Here is a 6,911-nt window from a genome sequence, read left to right on the forward strand (position 1 = left end):
AAACCCTATTTATCAGAGCTCTGCAATGGATTTTACTGGATAATTTACTGGAATTAAATGGGGTGCAAACTTGCAGCAGAGGAAAAACTGGGCTCGTCAGAATAAGTCTCAACAGCCAGCAATGAAGCAAGGATCCCAGCACCTGGAGATGAGCATCAGGGAAGGGGGACAGCCACATATGGCAGCAGCACGCGTGGGGTGCATTTGGCAACACCTCCCACCATCCAGCCCTGCTGGAAGGGTTTTACTGCCAGGGAGGCAGTTGGGAGTGTAGAAGGGAAAAATTAAAAGGTCTATGTGCAACAGTGGAGAAATCACAGAGGGTTTGTAGCTGAATATAGGCCTGTCCCCCGAGATGCAGGCAGGAGACAGAGACAGGGTCTCCTGGTTTACAGCAGTGCAAGCTCTGCAGATGCAGGTACATGTATGGGAGAGAGCAGACTGGTCTGAACTGGACAGCAGAGGCTGGGAATATGGAGTTCAACTCTCCACTGACACAAGGCCTTCCCTCCACTCATGGACGGTTTTAGTGGGGGGAAAAAAAAAAACCCTTAGGGTAGCTCCATTTGCCCCTGTTCTCAGTTGTTGCCATGCAGCGAAGGCAGGACCTAGGCATGGCAATGTTCACCCCAGGCCACCAGAGCTACTCGGTGAGATGTTCCCTCCCTCTTCAGACCACTAATAGTCTTTAACTGCCTTTTAGCAAGGAAAGTTTTGGGCATTTGCCCAGCTGTGTCTCAAAGCCTCAATGTGAAACATCCCCCCCTTGGCCCCACAGAGGTATTTGGGGAGTTAAGCTCCTCTTTGGGTACTCAGCTCCGAGGGGGAGTAATGGGAGTTAAGCACCTAATGCCTTTGTAGTTTCTTGGCCTCTGATATCGAGTCCTGAGAAAGACAGCTGTGTTTGCACTGGGATTAAGAAGGAGGGTTTGCCATGCTCTCCATTCAGATGCTGGAGGGAAGCAAGGACCAAGAAAGAAAATCCTACACATAATAAATCCCAGCACCCTCAGGCGCGCCCTGGCCGCTGCATGAGTGCTCGTCTCCCAGCCTCAGACCTGACTGATGATCACCTGAAAGTCCTGCCTGCACCGACACAAACAAAGATCCTGCTGCTCCCAGAAGATGTTTTTATGGAGTCCTTTTTGCAAGATAAATAGGAATGTTGGGGTTTGGGGAGCGGAGACAAAGAGAAAGCGCAGGTGCAACGTTCTGCTGGAGAGAAACACCCGGGCTGGGATGCCAGAGGGATGTGGGGCCATCGAAGGCTGGATCCACCTGGCAGAGCCACCAAGACACAAATCTCTCCTGCAGGCACAGAGTTAACTCCCATGCTAGGCCCCCTCCTTCCCCCTCCCAAGCCTCTTGCAAGTATCAGAGATTCTCAGGAAACCGTAGAGCCAAGAAGGACTAGAGAAAGCATTCCTCGGGAGCAGATGTGCTTCATTACTGCCCTGCTCTCAGCATTGGACCAGGCAGACCTTTCTACCGCGACAGGTCACGGCTACAGCATTTCATGTCTTCTTCGAACCAGGCAGATCTGAGGGCTTTCCAGCCCACATTGCCCAATGCCTCAGCTGGCAAACGTCATCGCAGTCTGAGCACTGCCTTCCCAAAGGGCAGCGGCTGTGTCCTGGGCATCACAGCACTGTGACCGGGAATCTGAGCCGGGCAAAACTGCCCCATGACAAAAGCAAACAAATCAAAACAAAACAGAAGAACCAACACCATCTCAGAGGGAGTCTTAGATTTCACATCCCTGCCTGCACATGCAGCACTAGTCAGCGCAAAGGCAGCGTTGCCCTCGTTATCTGGAAGGCTGAGGACATGTGTCAGCCAGCTGCAAACATGACCCAGTCTCAGAAAGCCTTCGCTGGCTGAACTGCGCTCATGTCCCAAAGCAGTGCCTGAATTTCAGCCCGAAAATACCTTTAAACAATGGGGAGGAACTGAGGTCTAAAATAGGCTCTTTCCTGTTCTGAAAAAAAGTCCCTAGTTTATAAGGTCTGCTAATCTAAGTGTGTAAGTCACTCTATTGAGGCGAGGTCTAGGTGCATTTGTAGGTTCAGGGGCTAGTGCTCTGTGCGACCTCTGTCAAATCACTTTCTATAATCTCTATCACTGTATAATCTCTGTAATAATTTGTTGGTTTCCCCCCAAAGGGAAGAACCTTTAGGCACAAGGTTGGAGCTGATTGACAGTTCACAAAAGCAACCACCAACTTTGGATGCATAGCTCATAAAACTTGAAAGGCCAGATTTGCAAAGAGCTCCAGGACCTGCTGGTGCTGGGAGATGCTGGGCTGGGCAACAGAAACCATCCCAAAGCTGGCAGAGCATGGTGGCAATGGGTATCTTCTGTATCCACCGTGGCAAATCAGAGGGCTGCTAACCACACCGGAATGATGAGGCACAGTTTCCCGCCTGTGATATGTGCTACAGGCTGGTGGTGTGGCTGCTGGCACTGCTGCTCATCCTCCTGTAACACCCCCGTCCTCCTCCCTTGGGCTGATGAAATGGTGCCTCCACTCCAGGAGGAGCTGGAGGAGGCTCTGCTCTATCAGTGCCCACAGGAGCTCCAACTGCTTGATGCAGGAGCAGATAAGGATGGAGAGGGGGACCGTGCTGCTTCCCTGCTCACAAACCTTTCTGGAGTGGTATCGCAACCCTGGCGCTACTACAATCCTGGTTCTGGTGTCTCTCGTTGTGACAGAGTCAGATCGAAGGCTGAGTACATCTAACCCGCAGAGCCCCATGGAAATCCAACAATTCACACTGATAGCAGGTCATGGAAGAACATGGAGAGGGCAGAAGCCAGCATTAAGCAAGCGCTGCTAAAACGATGTAAGAAGCAACAACTGGATGCTGCAGTTGGACAGAACTGGAATAGGAATAAAGCAGCATTTTGAGATTGAGGTTTTTTCCTTCTTTCTTATTGGAGAAGGTGATTCAGTACTGGAACTAACGAGGGACAAGAGGAAGCAGAGGGCTCCCCGTCCTGCTGGCTGCCTCTGCGCTAGGTCTCCCTTCGCCCCCCAGCCACCTCCAGCACCCGCAGGTTGCTGGACTGGATGCAGGAAGGATGGGGCAAGAACAGAATAGCCCGGCTCTTACGCAAGGGTCTCTTGGGATCAGACAAAATGATCTTACCCTCCCTCCTTGCCTCAGTCTCTTCCTCCAAACACTTCTGAGATTGCAAGGGGATTTTTTTTCTCAAATAACACTGATCAGAGATAGAAGCCTCGAGAGGGGGAAGGTTATGTAAAATGCTTCATATAGTACCCAATCGCCTCTTATTAGGAAATACGTTCTTTCAGGATGAAGGAGCTGCTTATTAACTGCTTAGGAGGCCGCAGGTTGATTAACACAACCCTCTGGTCCCTCACTAGCAGCCTGAAAACTGCCAGCTCTCTGGATGTCAGCACATTTTGTATACTCATGGTTTCCCTAAAAGACCTACCATTGGGGTGGCCCCACAGCACTGAATTAAGGTCTGCAGAAACCGCAGACAGAGATGAATGCATGGCCTTGCCACCTTCCACCCACCTCCCTCTGCCTCCTTCAGATGTTCTCCCTTCCCTCTGCCCCCACCTGTACCAGCACAGTCATCCCCAGCTCCCCCACTGTCGCTAAACTCAGTGCGGTTCCCCTGAGAAAAGCAATGACCAAAGCTTTGATGGAGAGAAGGATCAGCAGCCTCCAGCATTCACCGCTGTGCCAGCCCAGACACACTACAGCCAGGGTTAGATGAAAGAATGGTCTGAGAGCCCCCCTGCTTGTTCCTACCTTCTGTACGTGTGCAGAAGTCAGCATAGCCACCGTGAATGATGCAACACCCCTGGAGCAGACAGCAGAGGAAGATAACTCAGAAGATGGATGATGATCACACCGAGGCCAGGCAGGATCTCCTGGATGGCTGTGGGTTGACACCAGTACAACCAAGTCCCCCTGATGGACCACGTCACTCCCGGCACCAAGCTGAGATCACGTTAGATTTGCCCAGGAGGTGAGCATACCGGCCCATATCACTAGTCCAGACACAGGAGGGCCTGGAGATGCTGCAAGATGACTGCTCCAGCCAAACCCCATAACTACCCCCTATGGCAGCCTTCGTAAGCTCCACCTGACAGTGTGCTCGGCACCTCTTTCGTACCTTCCTACGATGCAGATATTCTGCCCCTGGCCACATGTCTGTGAGCCTGGACTGAGAAGCTGAAGGCCAACAGGACAGACAGGTCATCACCAACGTGCAGCGAGCAGGGGACAGTCCAGGGGTGCAGCTGCACCCCGCCGCCAGGGGAGAACAAGGACTACAGTCCCCTGTGGCCACTCTCTGGTGCAGCCAGGGGCAAGGAAAACCAACATAAAACAACTGGGGATATGAAGTCTGCGCACACACAAGCACACAAACCCACACGTGGATGCTCTCCTTGGGGAGCACCAAGACTCCTCTCACCTCTCCTGAGTGCCGGTGAGGTTGGCAAACACACCCGAGCCCATTCCTGCCTCCAGGAGGTACAACAGGGGTTCTGCCCCGGCTTCAGTACTGACAAATTCAGCCCAGCACCAAAATAATCAACTCGGCGGCATTTAGGAGCAGAGTTATTTCAGCACAGGCGGGCGCGTGGGTGTTCCTAGGGCAGAACAAGAAAGCCTTATTTCAGCACAGCCGTGGCGCTCAGCGCAAACCGCTCCAGTGCACAACTGCCTGGATGGAGGTAAAAGTGGGAAATGCAAACGGAGGAGTTAATTCCTGCTCCCCGAGACGAGTGAGCCCTTAGCACTCTCAAATTTAAAGTTTTCTATCACCTTTCCTCCCATGTTGTATTCCTTGTCCTCGTCACAGGATGGGTCGATCCCTATGTGCTGTTAGCAAGGATTAATTCAGCACGTTACAGGTAACGGGCTGTGGGTGGCCCAGGGAAGGTGACCTGCTGAATCCTGCTAAAGTCAGAGCAAAGGATCTGACCGCTCCCAGGGGAAACTCATAGCACTGCTGCTTTTTCTAGCATTTTTCTTCATTATTATAGAGAAACCAGACGACACCAGGCAACTAGAACTCCAAATAACCTCAAGGCAACCATCACTTTAAAGGTGACATTTTAGTCTGGAAATTGTTTACCTATTATTGTAAGCTTCTAAAATCCAAGTGAGTGGCTTTTGTTTGCTTTCCTTCGGGATAAAAAAAAAAAAAGAGGCAATTTCTAGCTTGCTTCTTTTCTGTATATGGTAATGACCCTTCCTCCGCTAGTGTGAGTTTTTCACAGCACTAAAGAGGAAAGGAAAAACCATAAACTGAAAAATAATAAGGGAAAGAAATGGCACAAAAATAAGGCTGGACCCAGGGAGACAACTATGCGGCTAGAAAATACCCCGGTTTTAGAGAACACAAGTACCACTTTAATACACCTCTATCGTGAACCTTATGGGGCAAATCCGCAGGGGGTGTTCACCACCCTCGCGAATGGGCTTCCACTGAGCGACAAACACCACCGGTTTCCACCAGGGCAGGATCCCCACCCCAGACCTATCACCATCTACAGGACCTTTCAAAAATCCCTCTCGCCCCATATCAAGGCAACAGATCTGCAGCCTAGCCAGGGTGTTGGATTTCCCAAAGCCTCAGCCAGCCAGCGCCTCTCAAGGTAGCGTTCCAGATCCCGAAATCTCCCAAACCCTTTGTGAGATGCCATCACTGTTACCGTCACCTGGTTTGCTCTGACCTGACGGAAACTCTGCATGAAACTGTGTTGAGATCATGCAAGGGATTAAAGTCAAGTAAGCACACAAAGTTCTGCTGACTCAGACACACAGAAGCTTCCTTTTGAAAACCAGAGCCCTGAAAGAGCCACATTTTCCAGTCAAATACTAGAAAGCGAATCCAAGGTAAAACGCAGTCGTCTCTCTGTTAGGAGTCCTGGAGATCAGAGCCGATTCAGTGCTGCACTTTTTACTGAACACTGCCAACGCTACACTAAGATGCACATATCGTTTCTTTTAAAAAAAGTTACTAAGGAATACAATACTGACTGTGGTCTTCTGGGATCATCGAATTCATTTGACAAACTTCACGTGCTCTTCTAGAAACAGCAAATGCTTGCTGAAACCTAACTCCTCTTCAACCTTATTCAGCCAACAAGTTAAGCCTTTTTTTGGTTTTAGGTAAAAACACATTAAAGTAATGGAGCAGCCCCTCTAAAAGGAAAATCACATTTCATTTGGTCCACAGTGATGAAATTCCAGTAACATTTCAGTGAAATCAGTCTTTGGAATTTTAAGATGCAACTTTAAAGGCCCCATTGATGGATTGCTGCTGTAATCAGAAAACATTAGTACATTGTTAAAACTACAGGAATTTCCCAATAACATCTCCTGGAAAAGAGAAGTTAATTTCCCCCAAAGAACAGAAAGTAGGCAGGGAAATAAATAATCCCCTCCAGTGCAGAGCGGTTTATATTTTAGTTCTGTTATTACTGAACTGTTTCCCAAGGTAGAAGATCTTTCTAAGAGCGCACACACTGAAGAGGTCCCTCCAACAGTTCAGCCAGGCTCCCCAGGACTTCCAGCGCCCGTGGGTGTGAGGCAGGCACCGGTGGAGGAGAGCAGCGCCCGGCCTGCCCGGCGCCCAGCACGGCCCCGGAGGGACGGGCACGGAGCCGCACGGCTCCAGCCAGGGCAGGGGCACCGAACGGGACAGCCGCCCACGAGAAGCGCGCTTTGAAAATGAAGCACGGGTTGCATTTTGCAGAAGAGCAGCGCGGCGGTGCTAAGCCGGTCGCACGCCGCAAGCGAACGCGCCGGCCAAGTTCAAGGGTCCCAGCCGAGAAACGCGGTGCAACCTCCGGGCGAGTTCGCCGGCGGACCCCAACTCAAATCCCCAGTGGATCGGCCCCTCGGGACCAGACCGGCTCT

The sequence above is a fragment of the Egretta garzetta genome, unplaced genomic scaffold (genome assembly GCF_000687185.1).
Source record: "Egretta garzetta isolate BGI_Z169 unplaced genomic scaffold, ASM68718v1 scaffold215, whole genome shotgun sequence".
Lineage (NCBI taxonomy): Eukaryota > Metazoa > Chordata > Aves > Pelecaniformes > Ardeidae > Egretta > Egretta garzetta.